At 40.0% G+C, this 17,354-nt stretch overlaps 1 protein-coding gene and 1 long non-coding RNA gene across 3 annotated transcripts in view; one reads left to right on the top strand and one right to left on the bottom strand.

The window, feature by feature from the left end:
• LOC126374853 (hemicentin-2) overlaps nt 1–17,354 on the top strand; it is a 644,718-nt gene that overhangs the window by 84,125 nt on the left and 543,239 nt on the right. The window lies entirely within an intron of this gene.
• LOC126374903 (uncharacterized) lies at nt 3,306–5,802 on the bottom strand. Its single transcript, XR_007567504.1, has 3 exons — nt 5,410–5,802; nt 5,165–5,277; nt 3,306–5,060 (listed from the first exon to the last, which is right to left on the bottom strand). It is a non-coding gene; the product is annotated as an uncharacterized LOC126374903 (long non-coding RNA).

The raw sequence follows: 17,354 nt of genomic DNA, 5'->3' as shown, positions 1-17,354 counted from the left end.
CTGAATTTCAACGTCTTGGTGGGCGAATATATTACACGAAGGTTTGTGATAACGAGGTTTGACGGGGTTGGGTATAGTGTATAGTGTAACTAAAAAGGTGAAGGGTTTTGCTGTGTTTTTGGAATGACCGACTTTATAGTACTAAAAACTTTTTTTCTTTTCGAAAATATATACCAAGTTCTGAAGTGCTGCTATGTGAAATGGGTATATATTTTCGAAGGTGAGTTGAAGGCGAGCGATTCAAAACTAAGGGCCCTCATCCTGTCCACGCGTTTTCGATCTCTAGCGGTTATTATACTATGAAATCCATCCGTCTTGGAGGCGTCAAGGTAACGGGCTGCGCGGTCAAGATTGTATCATAGAGCAACACGGACCTTGGCATTGCATAGTATAATAGCAAATTGATGGGCGTAACTATGGTAACCACGATCTCGAGCGAGTCTACGAGTAATAACGACGTTTTTCCCGATCTTGATGCACGGGCCCATGACCTTGACAAATCGGACTGGCTGGATTGACTAGTATAATAATTAGTATGTGGTAGTAATGACGACATTATGTCGACGCCGGCGCTATAATAGCCCCGATTCCTGCAGACACCTAATTTTATTTTAAGTTATACCTGTCATTTTCTTATAAGCCGAAAAGGAAAGGGACGGATGATTGTCAACAAGTTAATTTTAAAACAAATGAATAATCCGAGCGAATAAAATAGGCGAGATCGCTGGTATTGTAATCCGTTTGACGTGCTGTCTACTTAACTTTGTCGGGTTATTGGCTGATGTAAAATTTTTAGACGGTGGTTTTAGATTTCTGCTTAAAATTGACGTGTATTCCATAAATTTTATGCCTGTCGACTACCTGTGCCTTTCTTTTCCAACGGATAAGAAAATGACAAGTATAACTTAAAATAAAATTAGGAATTAGGACCAATATCTTACTAATCTTACTTCTTACTAATATTATAAATGTGAAAGTATGTGAGTATGGATGTTTGTTACTTTTTCACGCAAAAACTACGGAATGGATTTTAATGAAACTTTACAATAATGTAGCTTAATTAAAAAAAATCGGAAATTCTTACCGTGAAACCGAAATCCACGCGGACGAAGTCGCGGGCGGCCGCTAGTCCTAAATATTTCGGAGTTGCGCTGTGCAATGGGGTTCTTCAAAGTGTTACGGGCACTGGAAATGTCCATAGGCGGTGACCATTTACCATAAGGTGGCCCGCCTGCCTGATTGCCGTCCATGTCACATAGAAATAAAGTTTCTCTAAGCATAGGTCAGTGCTATAAAAAAAACCTAACTACCAAAGGCCTAGTAGGCAAGCTACTGTATATTTCTATTTAATGTCCTCTAGCCCTCGTTGACAATTACTTCCGCACAATATCCCAGGAAGAGGAAATGACTGAAAACCAGCGCTGGATGGCGCCATAGCATGGCTCCATCACAGCACAAGCTGAGCCATTTCCTTTTGCCCGTATTCGCAATATTTATAATTACCTAGTTCATATAACAAATGTAAATTGTTACTGGCAATAAATTTATTTTATTCTTATTCTTATTCAAAGGCCAAATTTTTATTTCTACGACACTACGTGCGGGCCGTCACCCACATTATGAGCACCAGACCTTCATGCTTTTTAGGTATCACAAACGTAACATTTTCCATTATACCCAGACCCATAAAACAAATAGTACCCACAGTCCAATATTTTATCCCATTTGTCAACAGCTTATCGCACAAAAACAACATACGAATTCGAGGGTGCGTTCAGAAACCGTTCTCAATTAATCATCACCTCTTTTTCCGCAACATTAGTGATAGTTTGTGTTCAGTATTCTGAACGTATCTTGCGTACGTGGGTGTCCCTCGGTCCCGTATCGTGGGCTTGAACAAAAAAGATGAAAGGTAAGATGTGAATTTGACTCACAGATCAACAGTATAGCTGTTAGGGGTGTCAAGGGACTAGTGATGTGCTTTGGATGAGGTATAATGAAATACAGGGTGTTAGTGACTCCGTAACGAAAACATTCCAAAGTAAACAATTTTGCAAATACAAATATACTTTATTGCACCAAAATAAAAATAATTAATTACAAAAGACTCTTAACTAGGTACATGGCAAATGGCGGCCTTATCGCTTAATGCGATTTCTTCCAGACAACCATAAGGCGAGGAAAAATGTAAAAATTGAAATTGAAAGATTGCGGGTACAAATTATAAGTAAAACTTACCAATAAATACATGCAAATATTTATTATATTATAATATATCTAAAATGATTTTAACACGAAAATTAAAGGTTGGTTTATTTAACGCAGGCTCTTTGGGAACGGGGCAGGACGAATTCTTAGTGGCCATGAATCGGCACAACGTGGATATAATGGCAATTAACGAGACGTGGTTGAGGGAGGGGCATGAGGGCCGCGCCCCCGCCGTGCCGGGCTACCGGCTGCGGCACGAGCCGCGGCCGCCGGGCAAACGTAAGCGCGGTGGCGGCGTCGGCTTCTACACCCGCCGCGGCCTCTCTGCCCGGGTGCTTCCTCACCCACCGTCTGGGTGTGTTGAACAGATGTGGCTCACTGTTACACTCAACACTAAAAAAATCGTTATAGGCACCGCGTACCGCCCGCAGTGGGTGACAGTAGACCTATTCTTGGAGGCCCTATCCGAGTCTATGTCTGCATTTTCGTGGGCTGACCATACTACACTCCTTGGCGACTTTAACATTGATACGCTGGACGCCGTTGATCGCGACGGCAGTGTTAAGAAATTCAATAACTTTCTTGCGTGTTTTAATTTGGAACAACTTGTTACTGAACCAACACATTTCACATGCCACAGTGAGACACTAATCGACGTAGTCTGCACGGATGTAAAGGGGAGCTCTGTTGGTGTTGACTATGTCCCTGACCTGGGAAGACATGCATTCGTAACATGTCTAATAAATATTCCCAAATACAAACCGTCGCCCGTTCGAGTTACGCGAAGATATTTAAAAGACATTGACTTAGAAATGTTTAATGAGGACCTGTCATCTTTAAATTGGAGCTATATTAGCTCACTGTCCAATGTAAACGATATGGTTACTATATACGTTGATACGATTTTGCATTTGTTCGATGTCCACGCACCTCTCAAAACTAAGGTTGTTAGGTACGAACAATACCCATGGATAACGTACAACATAAGGCAAATGATGAAAAAGCGAGACGAGGCACATACTAGAGCACGACTTAGTAAACAGGATAGTCATAAAACTTTCTATAAAGATTTAAAAAAGGTAGTGAGTGAGGCATTGTATCGGGAGAAGCGGTCATACTTCGAACATTATATCAACTCCACAGAAAATGACTCGCGCACTCTGTGGAAGCATATTAAAAAAAATGTTAGAATAAAAAGTAGACCAGAATTTCCAGCAAATGTTTTTAAAGACCCAGACGAGATAAATAATTATTTTTTAAATGTTCCCGGCAACATAAATGTCAAGATCTCACAGTTAACTTTCTTTGAATGTCATCGGTGTATATCCAACACATTTACTTTGAGCAGGGTCTCAGAAAGTGATATTATGAAAATAGTTCGCACCATTAAAACAAAAGCTGTCGGAGTTGATGGTATTTCGCTTGACATGCTTCTGCTTGTCCTGCCTGAAACCCTGGCTATAATTACTGATATAATCAATTGCTCCATTCGTACAAATACTTATCCAGCTATGTGGCAGAAAGCATTGGTTAGGCCAATACCAAAAACTTCGAATGCTACCGAACTGAAAGACTTGCGCCCGATTAGCATCCTACCCTGTATATCCAAAATATTAGAAAAAGCTGTTGCCTCACAGCTTATAACATTCTTAGAAAAAAATGACATTCTACCGGGCGTGCAATCAGGATTCAGGAAGGGGTACAGCACCACAACTGCCTTGCTGCAGGTTGTTGATGACATACTGGCTGCACGTGACGATGGCCAAGGGACTTTATTAGCATTACTAGACTTCTCCAGGGCTTTTGATTGTATAAATGTGCCAATACTACTATCAAAGTTACATTATTATGGATTTAGCGTGGATAGCATAAATTGGTTTAGCAGCTATTTTGATCATCGAGCGCAGTTTGTTGAACTATGCAACGAGGACGGTTCCTCAGTTAGGTCTATCACTAAAACCGTTAGTAGGGGAGTTCCTCAAGGGTCAATATTGGGTCCTCTTCTGTTCATCATCTACAGCGCCGATGTGATGAAAGAAATAAAAAATTGCAAATTTCACGTTTACGCCGACGATATACAGGTTTATACTTCGTGTAAGCCATGTGATACCCGTCTGGCAGTAAAGCGACTAGAAGAGGACTTGGAACGTGTAGCAGCTTGGGCAGAAGCGAACACCCTAATGCTTAACGGAAATAAAACGAAGTATATGGTCTTGGGTTCTAGACAACAGATAGAGAGTATTACGCGTCAAGGGTTGAACATTAGTATTCGAGGCGAGGTGGTACAGCGAGTGTCTGAATCGCGAAACCTAGGGTTGCTAATGGACGAGGAGTTACTTTTTGAAAAGCACATTACGAACACTGCTAGCAACTGTTTTTACAGATTAAAAGTAATGTACCAAATTCGAGAATATTTAAGCACTCCCATTCGAATTAAACTATGCGACTCTTTAGTTTTATCTAAGTTCAATTATATGGACGCTGTGTATGGGCCTCGGCTGCTGGCGCGCTCACAAAAACTAGTTCAAAGAGTACAGAATGCTTGCGCTAGATTCTGCTTCAAAATACCTCCCCGCACACACGTAACACCTTACATAAACAAGGCTAAAATCTTAAAAATGAAATATCGCAGACAGTATCATTTTGCAACGCTGATGTTCGGAGTAGTTAAATTTAAATTACCGCCATATCTTGCGGACAAACTAGTATGGTCCCGCGACGTGACTGCTGCCAGGACCCGTGCGTCGTACTACTCACTCGCAATACCTCGTCACCGCACCACCGCTTTTCGTGGCAGTTTCAGTTTCGCCGCATCCAAGTGCTGGAACGATTTGCCGCCGCCGTTTCGTAGTCTGAAAACAATTCACAGCTTTAAATCAAAGTACAAATGCTATCTCCTAGATATGCAACTACTAAACTAATAAATATACATCAAATACCAATAAAGTTTGTTTACCTCATTGGTTTCAACACGGTAGCGCGGCGGAGTCCTCCCAGCGGGCTGGATGCGGCGCCGCAACCATTGTCATAATAATAATTATGCTTTCCGTCGGGTGATATTTGCGTGATCTGGAAAATAATCGCACACATAGGCTTCATTATACTGTCCCTCAATCAACAAAAAAAAAAAGTAGGTAGGTACGTATACCCATACAAGTTAGGTAATGTTGTGGGTAGGTACTTTAAGAAGAAAACACTTACCTCGTGGAAGGTTTATCGGGGTTTTCAATTTAACCTTGAATGCGATGACGGCTCGTTACTTATACCCGTTGCACTTTTTTGTTTTGTATAAATGTTTATGGATGTTGTTCAGCATTTGACGAAATTTGTTGTCTCCTATTTAAATATGTATTTTTGCTTTACTATTATTCACTATTATTTGATTTAATGTGCAATTTTATTACAATTTATTATAATTTCGTTTCTTTTTCTTCGGAATGCGTCGTGTCTGTTCGGAGGCGCGACGGTCGAATGGGAAAAATATCTTATCAATAAGTATTATACTGGCAGAAATTGGACTAGGTACTTTGCCGGCCGAGCTGACTCGAGGAGCTGCGCGCGCGATAGATACTAACACAAACAGACTACACAATACACATACTTATATAATATAATTCCTACTTATTATGTTCTATGCATTCGTATTTGTTTATATCAGGTGCGTACTATATCCGCTTGCATTAATTACTATTATAATATTAAGCATTTATGTATACGTTTTTGTGATAAATATATAAAATATATTATATGTACACCTACATTCTATTTTAAGTAATTTGGTAATATTTAATCTATGTACGAATATTAACGTATGTTTATGGAACACGACGTTCGTGCCTCACCCAACAGGGTCCACATAATACCAGCGTCGTGGTTCACGCCGCGACTTGTGCTGAGTGAGGCCCTTTTATCTCAGGACGTCCACCACCACCTTATGATCTTTGTAATGAACATCCTTCTATGCTTTTTATTATTGTTTTGTAAAAAAAAAATAAGTGATGTTATTGTCTTGTCTTTGTGTGTGGCGTCCTTTTATAATAAACAATTTCTATTCTATTCTATTCTATTCTATTCAAATAAATACATAATATACATACAAAAAATTAATTAATAAATAATATAGCTACTTATATAAATAGTACTGTATGCAAAATACCTAATAATAAGCAACTCGCAGCATGTGGAGGAAGCACGAGAAGTGTGTCAGGATCGAAGCAAATGGAATTCTATAGTCTCTGCTTACCCCGGTGGGAAATAGGCGTGAGTTTATGTATGTAATAAGCAACTCAAGAGCCACAGAACATAAACAGCACGACAACAAACTTATTTTAATTCGACTTTGAATAAATCATCTCTGAACAGACTTTATGTTTGCTGTTTGACTTGAAATGTTTGTACCTGACCAGCTGGAAGTAAACTGGCTTCGACAGTTCCCAAGAAATATCACCGAGAACTATGAACAATGGACTTTTAAGAAGTTCACTTGACTTACTTTATTGTTCTTAGTTACTTCTCAGTTCAGTACTGCATGAGGAAACAGATAGATACCACTGTAGCTTCTTTGACGTGACTTATTGTAGATTTGTCGCAGATGGCATTAACTACTTGGCCGGACAAATGGGGAGCGCTGAGGGCTCTCACCCGGTACAAAATTTAAGACAACAGGCCTGATGGTGCCCAGGGCGCGAACCTCGACTCAGGGCGCCTTCTGAGACGAAGAAAATTTGAAAGAATTAACCGACCCTAGTGGGTCGATAACGATAAGCGCTGAATGAGGAATCGTCGACCACGCCGGCGGGGTCGTATCGGGGTTTTGAAGTGTTTGGTGTCGCGAGCAGATTGGCCGCCTCTATGGCTAGATACCACTGTAGCGTAGCTTATACAAATTTAAGCATATATAGATATACGTATAGAGATAAGCCAGCTCTACGATTTTTTGTAATTATATCGTCAATGTCACATAAAAAAACCATAGTCTCCATAGTTCATAGTCTCTGCTTACCCCGGTGGGAAATAGGCGTGAGTTTATGTGTGTGTATGTATGCATGTATTTACTGTCAGTCTGCTAGTAAACGCCTAACTGAAAACACATTTATTATTTGCTGCCATTCTGAACCAAATATAGTCATTCACCGACACATTTAAGGTTAATTGTTTTTTGTGTATTTGAAATATCTATTGTTATTTTTTTTTTGAGACATTTATTAAAGATTGCATGTTCCTTTAATTATAAATTATTTAATATTAATATTCGCACGCTGTATGGTTGAGTGATGGACTTTTATTGATATAATGTATATTTAAGATCTTGTGTACCACTCTAGAGCGAATAAATTTCATTTCATTTCATTTAATTTCATACATACATACATAAACTCACGCCTATTTCCCACCGGGCTAAGCAGAAACTATAGAATCCACACAAGCTCACTTCTCTTGCTTCCTCCACATACACCGACATGAAGAAAATGACAGGTCTAACTTAAAATAAAATTAAATGGTGTCTACAGGACTTAGCACTGTTAGAAATACGTATAAGTTTTTCATTTGCGTTTACATAGTCACGTTTCTCGAACCTTATTCTGGATTCGAGAATGTCTATAATTTATCAGCGTTATAATGGCGCTCAAATTGTGATTAGGTTTGACACATGGTTCTGCTCACAAGTATTCATAAGTATGTATGTATGTACGGTTGAGAGCACGGAATAGAAGAAAGAGAATGGAAAAGCCCTAACGCACATTTTGTATATGAACCGCTGTCGCCGGTTCAACCCCTCTCTCTTTTCCTTTTTCTCCTGCAAACAGGTAACTACGATAGCTCTACTGCTTCTCAAATTCCATAGCCACTTTACCGGCAATGTATATTTTATGTTGTAAGCTGCAATTTTATCATTACTTTCGTACTGTATACAAAAGTATTTTTTGATAAATAGCCGATGATACTAAGGTTTTTAGCTTTCGTGTGATAAGGAGGGAACCCTTTGTATGATGATATTCGATATTTGTATATTTGGACTGAAGGGTGATAATACTACAGAGGGGTAATGTATACCCCTTCAGTAATGTTATGTTGCTATGTTATGTTAAGACTTAATTAAATGTTAAAAAATTTTAGTGCGACGGGGTCCTAAACTGGGTACTGTACCATACCTACTAGTATCACGATCAATAATTTAAGAGCCACGCTCTTGTCGGGGTAGCATTCTCCATGCTACTTTTTAGGGAAAAATAGGGCAGTGGTTTCCATCTTGCCTTCCGCCCCGCAGTACTCTGTCTCACGCAATAGGGAAGGCGCTCAGAGTAGTCTATTTCAAAGCCGTAATAGGACTCCTGTCCTCCACCTCTGAATAGTACCATACTAGTATATAGAATCAAAAAAGAGTTCTGGTTTGTACTAGATCTACTAACTGCAACCACAGAATACATCATGCATCTAGATCGGGTAACCTTATTCATTTGATTGTTCTTTTTATTATTCGTCCAACTATTGATCTTCATCTACTATCCTGCAGTGAAGAACTGCAGGTTAAGGTTGTACTCCACTGATATTCCCCGGTTATCCCTATGTAATTGATATATGTATCGTTCGACAAATCGTCCGACCCGAACCCACGTCAACGGAGCGTGACTTGCATCGGTTCTTACCTTTTTTAACCGGAAAACATATGTCATAGTCCGGGTGTGGTTGAATATGGGAGGAAATGTATGGGTTCGGATGACCTAGAATTAATATAATGCATTTTCGGAGATATGTGATCTAACCTGTCGCGGATTGGAAGGTCAGACAGGCAGTCGCTTTTGTAAAAAACCGGACCTGCCAAATCTTCAGGTAGGTAAGCGGACCCTGTGAGAAAAGAGATAATGCTAGGGAGATGAACTGGGCTCCCGAGGTCCCGAATTCGTCCGTAGATATGGAGATATGGACTTGAAAACAGGGTTACGGATATGAAGTTTCGCCTTTGGATTAGTTCGGATACGGGCATTCGAAGACTGGTTTTGGTACCAATTACGTAGTTTAATTCTTAGATGCATATTTTTTCTCTCAAAGTGAGAGACAAGCGTTTTACCAACTGGGCTACTGCGGCTCACACTCCTTCGGGGGCATAGTTCGCTAATATTATTAGTGACACCGTACCGAATACTGGAAGATGATTCCGCTCATGAATCTGAGTTTATATCCAGTGGAATTTTCTTTCGCAATTTTTTTTCATTATTTTTAAATTACATATTTCTTTAGTATTCAGCTGTTAATATACCTAAAAGTAAATGAATAAACAAATACTTTTCCGACGGAAAATTCAACTTGATATCGTCTCAGAATCATGAGCGGAATCATCCTCCTCAGTATTTGGAGGACCCCGATACAGATCTCGCCGGCGTGGTCGACGATTTCCGCCAATCAGCGCTTATCGCTATCAACCCACTAGGGTCGATTAATGTTTTCAAATATTTTTCCTCTCAGACGACACCCTGAGCCGAGGTTCGCGCCCAACTGGGCACCCTCAGGCCTGTTGTCTTAAACGTTGTACCAGGTGAGAGCCTTCAGCGCTCCCCATTTGTCCGGCCAAGTAGTTAATGCCGTCTACAGAAAGTCTACAATAAGTCACGTCAAAAAAAAAGATCAGTATTGGGTACGGTGTTTTTAACACTCTGTATTAATATTGGTTAACTGCGGCACCCGAGGTCCCGAATTCACCTGAATCAACCCTCAAAGTTTTCGCTACGGTGTTACTAACACCCCGTATAGTTGTATACGAATCTGTACCGAACCTTAACCGTGGCGGGTTAATGACGGCATATTTGGGCGGATCGCGTCCAAAATGAAATTCATTGTGCTACCGAAATGAGTTCCATTGTCCTCCTAGATAAAGCAAGGCAGGAAAATTACGGCGCCGATTGCGTCAGTCGTTCTGCCGGCTGTTACACAATATCACCGGATTTTTTCCGTTTTCGGTCATAATAGCGGTTGCTTTGTTTTAAAGTTTACGCCAATGTGGTTATGAATCGTTCACCGTTGTGGATCTGCCACATGAAGCGTGGTCTGTGTTTGTACACTTCCCGTGGATCAAAATTCTTCCGCAACGTACCCGCTGTCAGAATTTTCCAGCAAGTCGATTTTCATTTGTTTATTTGTAAAGTTACGCGTCCCTTCTGATGACGTCATTAGAATTTTTCAAATTAACAACACAAGAATCGACCTTATTTGTTCTGTGATTAATTAATTATAAGTCCAGTGTAATAGAGGACGAGCCTATAGACATAGATATTCATTTTCTTTGATTCAAACAACGAATTCAAACTCATAAAGCTAGATTCAGTGGTTAAGAACTCAAGTCTCGGATTCGAACCAGTAAATCTACGATTTTTTTTAAATACCTAATGAATATTTAAAAATTTAAGCCCTTACCATTTCGAAGAAAGCTTAAACATGTTGATCAATATTAATATTTAAAATTTGCTTAAAATCACCCAAAAACGTAATTAACGCGTAAACATATCCCTTTAAAAAGTAAAATTAAGCTGGAACGCAAAATTACGGCGGAACACACAAATAATCCGGCTAATTTCTGTCTACCTTTACAAAAAAGGGGTTTATTAGGCGTTATCGTGTAATCTAATGTAATCTAAACAGCGATGTATTTCGGCGGTGTTAACCTGTGCCACAGGGCAAAGAGGAAGGTAGGTTAATTCCATATCAAATTCGAAAGTCCATTAAGTAAGCGTTCAGTAAGTGCGAGCGAGAGACAAACAATCCCCGCGCTCCTCCCTCGGCGGCTAAAGGCCATTTAATTCTAATTACTTAATACAAATAGCAAATATCTCATTCTTACTGTGTGCCGTCTAACGCTGAAGTGCGAGTGAGAGACAGATAGTCCGCGCGCTCGCTCCCTTGGCAGCTAAAGGCCATTAAATACTAATACAAAGATCTCAATCTTACTGTGTGCCGTTTAACGCTGAAGTGCGAGCGAGAGACAGATAGTCCGCGCGCTCGCTCCCTTGATGGCTAAAGGTCATTTAATTCTAATTAATACAAAGATCTCATTGTTACTGTGTGCCGTCTAACGCTTAAGTGCGAGCGAGAGACAGATAGTCCGCGCGCTCGCTCCCTTGATGGCTAAAGGTCATTTAATTCTAATTAATACAAAGATCTCATTGTTACTGTGTGCCGTCTAACGCTTAAGTGCGAGCGAGAGACAGATAGTCCGCGCGCTCGCTCCCTTGATGGCTAAAGGTCATTTAATTCTAATTAATACAAAGATCTCATTGTTACTGTGTGCCGTCTAACGCTTAAGTGCGAGCGAGAGACAGATAGTCCGCGCGCCTGCTCCCTTGATGGCTAAAGGTCATTTAATTCTAATTAATACAAAGATCTCATTCTTACTGTGTGCCGTCTAACGCGTAAGTGCGAGCGAGAGACAGATAGTCCGCGCGTTCGCTCCCTCGGCAGCTAAAGGCCATTTAAGACTAATACGAAGATCTCATTCTTACTGTGTGCCGTCTAACGCTTAAGTGCGAGCGAGAGACAGATAGTCCGCGCGCTCGCTCCCTTGATGGCTAAAGGTCATTTAATTCTAATTAATACAAAGATCTCATTCTTACTGTGTGCCGTCTAACGCTTAAGTGCGAGCGAGAGACAGATAGTCCGCGCGTTCGCTCCCTTGGCGGCTAAAGGGCATTTAATACTAAAAAAGACCCAGAGGAGGTGAGGTCGGTGCCCGCTACGAATTGGTGCGGGGCGGAGAGTTACCAAATACAAATATCAAATAGTTCGGGGGTTAGTGTACAGTCATGAGCAATATAATGTACCCACTTTAGGACTCTGTCACACTAACATATTTGACATTTATTGAGACTTACAGTTCAATTTGTCAAAAAAGTGAATGTGACATGGTACCAAAGTGTATTCATATTAATTCTCGTGACCGTACCTACTGTCTTCCCTATACTTTGGCTGCAGGTTGACTGAGGCAAGTATTTCTCACGCTCTTCCGATGCGGCGCACGTAGCAATTAGTACATGTTAGTATAATCCGTACTGCCGGTGTAGGCCGCGTTAGTGATCGGCTCAATTGATTTGACTCAGTGAGTTAGCTCATTGAATTCAGCATGCGTTGCACGGTTTAGATGTCACTTTTGTGCATGATATCTGCTTTAGATGGTTTTTTGTTGACAAATTGGGTCATCGCATAATATTCATCTTTTTTTATCTATTACTTGGTGATAGTCTCTTTACGTATCCTGACCAATATGACCATTGATGTATAATATGTTACTATGACACTCAACTATATTATCGAATAATAATACCTACAACATCAATAAATAATTTGAACCTTAATACCGTAAATTGAGGAGCTCGGTGGCGCAGCGGTAAACGCGCTCGGTCTGCGATTGTTGAAGTTAAGCAACTTTCGCAAAGGCCGGTCATAGGATGGGTGACCACAAAAAAAAAAGTTTTCATCTCGAGCTCCTCCGTGCTTCGGAAGGCACGTTAAGCCGTTGGTCCCGGCTGCATTAGCAGTCGTTAATAACCACCAATCCGCACTGGGCCCGCGTGGTGGTTTAAGGCCCGATCTCCCTATCCATCCATAGGGAAGGCCCGTGCCCCAGCAGTGGGGACGTTAATGGGCTGGTGATGATGACCGTAAATTGATAGTTTAGGTAGATGGTCACCCTTTATTACGATTTTGATTTTTGAACAAAACTAATCATGTTTCTAAGTATCGGTAACTACTGTAGTGGGGACGTAGGCCGGCCCTGTGTGTTAGAAATACAGAAATTACTCAGAGATATCAATCACATCGTGAACATAAACAATTATTTATATGATTTTAGCTGGAATGTAGGTACCTACTTAAGTCTTGATAAAATATGATAATATGACGTACTTACCAACCTTTCTGGTTTTTGTTACACTTTTTTGTTTATGTGTTTTTAAAATTCAAATTCAAAAATATCTTTATTCAGTAGGTAACATTGTTGAGGTCTGGTCTTCCAATTAAACGCCCAACTTGAGATTTATAGATTTATTAGTAATGCGTGGGTGCTTGTTACACAGAGCGAGAGAAAGTGACAGATTAAAAATTATACAGAAAAAAGTATTTTAGTTGGTGTTGCCAACAACATAGTTACACTTTGAATCGTCAATTTTACATAAGGAACGTCTCATCCGCCTAAAACTACTGCAGCTTCTCACAACCTGTATAGCCGGGGAAAAGAAGCTGCAAAATATCGAGAGATATATAGAGGTATTTATGTCGCTTCTGTAAAAACGGGACCTGTGAAATCTTCAGTTAGTGGACCCTGTGAAAACAGGATAATGCTAAGGAGATGACGACTCAGAGATAAGACTTAAAAAGTACCGTACAAGTTGCAATAGACTTTTTATTAAAACGAAAGCAAGTGAATCTACGTAACATAAAATATCATTAAAAATATAATAAAATTTATTGAGCACAGAGAACTTAAGGACTACCCCAATTGCGATATAGTTGTGAGATTATATTATGTTATGTAGAACATAAGGTATGGAAAGGAACCCTAGCCAGTTAGTTATAAGAGTGTGTGAAGTTCTAGAAAGAACTACAGTAGGCGAGTAGCAAGTTAAAGAGTTTTTTGTGACAATAACTTCTCCTAAGACAACAAGTTTCGAAGTGTTGGTAAATTATTTTAGTCGCTTTCATAAACAGCCTATATACGTCCCACTGCTGGGCACAGGCCTCCCCTCAATGGACCGGAGGGGATATGGAGCATACTCCACCACGCTGCTCCACTACACTGGGTTGGTGAAGGTGTTTTTACGGCTAATAGCCGGGACCAACAGCTTAACGTGCCCAGTCGCTTATTCTACAAAAAAATATTCTCTTAGCTCTAATGATTCTAAATTGAATATAATCGATATTTGTTAGGTATAGTTTTTTGAAGTTGATGGGAGGGCTGGCAGAGGAAGACCTAGAAGAACTTACATTGACCAAATTGGAGATGTCCTTACAAAAGGTTTAGTATGATCTACTCTGAACCGGCGAGCGTGTATGAAGCGATTGATGAATGTGGAGGAAGCAAGAGAAGTGTGTCAGGATCGAAGTAAATGGAATTCCATAGTCTCTGCTTATCCCAGTGGGAAATGGGCGTGAGTTTATGTATGTAAATGTGTTTTAAAAGAACTCTACAATATATATCAATGTGATTTCAAATTGAGTCAACTCGTTGACTCAACTTTTGTCCCAGGCCTAGTAACAACCGTCCTACGATCGTTCGTCCGGATTTGTTGCGTGTCGATTGTTTTTGTTAGCAGTGGACGTGGTCGGAATGTTTAACTGGTTAAATAGGAACCCGAACTTGGGTCGCGGTTTGACCTTCCAGCGGAACCCTACAAGGGTTGATAATACGCCTACAATGAGCTTAAGATTAGGACCAATAGTCTGTGATCGTGTTGACATCAGCTGTGAATCTATTCTATATATTTGGGGCAATTATAATTTTACATTTTATAACTAACTAGCGTCCCGCCCCGGCTTCGCTCGGGTGCAATGCTGAGGAAAAAATTAAATGATTTACGACATCATATTAAAAACCTCAAAAATAACAGTATTTCTTCACGTTACCTAGCTGACTGAAATGGATATTATTATACATATAAACCTTCCTCTTGAATCACTCATCCATTTAAAAAAATCCGCATCAAAATCCGTTGCGTAGTTATAAAGATTTAAGCGTACATAGGGATATAGAGACAGAAAAAGCGACTTTGTTCTATACTATGTAGTGATAACGGCCTCCGTGGTCCAGTGGTTGAGCGTTAGACTCGATTTCCGGAGGGGACATATCACAAAAATCACTTAGTGATCCCTAGTTTTGTTCGGACATTACAGGCTGATTACCCGATTGTTCGAAAGTAATATGATCCGTGTTTATGAAAGCACGTTAAGTTGTTGGTCCCGGTTACTAATTACTGATGCTTTTGGTTCAATAGTAACCCTGACACCAGGATTCTTCAATATTACTAACTAACTAATTAAGTGTTCTTTGGAAATCAGCATAATCAAAGCAAGAAGTATAACTCAAGGAGGTTCGCCCAATCCTGTCTATATCGAATGGGATCTCGTCATATTATGCTTCGGGATTGTTCCCGAAAAATTTGAAAAATTTTACGACATCTCGCGAGATCGGAATGCATTCCCTAATAGGTAAGGTAAGAAAAAGCGATGGCAGGCGACGCGGCGGCTGACGCTACAAGAACCGCTGTCACTGAACTGCCCACGCAGCTTGACACGCGCCGCCTCTTTATGATCGCCGCATGACACCCAGCGGGTCCCCAAACGAGGCCTAACGTAAAGTCGACAGTAGGTACCTACAATAGAATCTTTGTAACACCTAAAGCTAAAGACATTATGTAACAGAATAGCTCCCTTTGTAAGTAAAAAATGACCATCATTATCACATCGGATTCGCATCGCGGCGCAATTTTTTTCTTCGTCATAAACCGGACTGAAAGGAGCGCACGTCCGTTAAACCTTTACGGTTTGGACCGGATCGTACGCCTTTATCCGGGTCGCTCGAACGTGGTCGGACAACACATACTGATGAGAAGATGGGGTTGTATCGATTTTCTACCACTCTAAAGTTGCTTAGATCAGAAATCAGAAACATTTATCCTATGTAATTATCATGGATACACTTGTTGAAGATCAATGTAACATTTTTGAACCTACGTCGTTTCGCAAGGTGTTAAGGCTGAAGAGAAATGACAAGACACTGCAACAGCAACACATCTTTAAAATTATACATTACAAGTTATTTAATAACTAGAGGAACACATTTAATACCAGGCATTTTTATTATTTAGGTAAGTAATCATTAATCTTATAATAAGCTTTTCTGCATAAAGTAAGCTTCACATGAGCTTTGAATTTATTTGCTGACAATTTCAAAATATTTGCTGATATTTAATGTAAAAACGTATACAAAACCCCCAATTTTTATTTTTATTCCTTGTATTGTAAGTATGGCTTTCACAGCTTCTCGGAAGGAGAGATACATTTTTACGTATTACATACATATTTTTTTTCAAATATTGATTTGAAACATTCAGTATATTTAATTTCTTCCAACAGCTCCCTCAGAAAATTTCGAAATTTAATACCTACTTATGACGTTAGTAAATAAAATAAATGTATCGAAGTTGTTTAGATTGATTTTTAATACCACGTACTTTTATTGAACATGAGCTTTAAATTTATTTTTCCGACACATGCGATAATATTACCAGGTATTGAATAGCAATTTTATTTTTATTCCTTGCTTTGTAAATATGCCTTTCAGTTTCTTGGAAGGAGATATACATTCTTTCGTACATACAAATGTTTTCAAAAATGTATTGACTTGCGACGGTCAGTATATTTATTTCTTGAATTTTGGATGAAATTGTTATTTAGCAATCAGGTTACGTGAGTATATAGTACTTGTTTTGAACTTGATGTGCTCGATAAAGCACCTACAGCTATTTACTCCTTACCGTTGCTATTAATTAATACTAAAGTTGATCGGCGGGTTAAATGGCAAAACGGCGCTGTATTACGGCCGATCGTCGTGGAGATCCTTGGGGGAGGCCTATGCCCAGCAGTGGGCGTCGTACGGCTGATGATGATGATTACGGCTATTAGCCGAGACCAACGGGTTTTCGCGGCTTCCGAAGCACTCGGAACCTGAAACACTCATAAATTGAATCAGTCCGATCATTTCTGTGCACCCGCAAAACATTCCATTGACTGAAGATCTGACAGTCAAGTCATTTCCAACTAGTTATAAGTCTTCAAGACTAGATTGAATAGGCATTTGCTAGGTAAGCGTGATCCACCCTTGACCACATCGTCACTTACTCAGGTGAGATTGTGGTCAAACGCGAGCCTATTATATTTAAAAATAAAAAGACAGATCCAAATGGAACATCCCGCAAGAAGTAGAAACTCATCAACTTTTGATAAATCTCTAAGCGCCAACCTTTTTAAACCGAGCCGGCCATTTCAAACTTCCTTTTAATGGGTTGGATAAAAGTAAAAAAAAAAACATTTGTCAAGTTCTCCTAATGTCAAACCCGAGCCAAGGCCCCCGTGATAAATTGCAGTGTCACTCACCCTAAGCAGGA

This window comes from Pectinophora gossypiella, chromosome 18, assembly GCF_024362695.1.
Source record: "Pectinophora gossypiella chromosome 18, ilPecGoss1.1, whole genome shotgun sequence".
In the NCBI taxonomy this organism is placed as follows: Eukaryota; Metazoa; Arthropoda; class Insecta; order Lepidoptera; family Gelechiidae; genus Pectinophora; species Pectinophora gossypiella.
The sequence above is the reverse complement of the archived record's forward strand: the minus strand, read 5'-3'. Positions and strand labels throughout refer to the sequence as shown.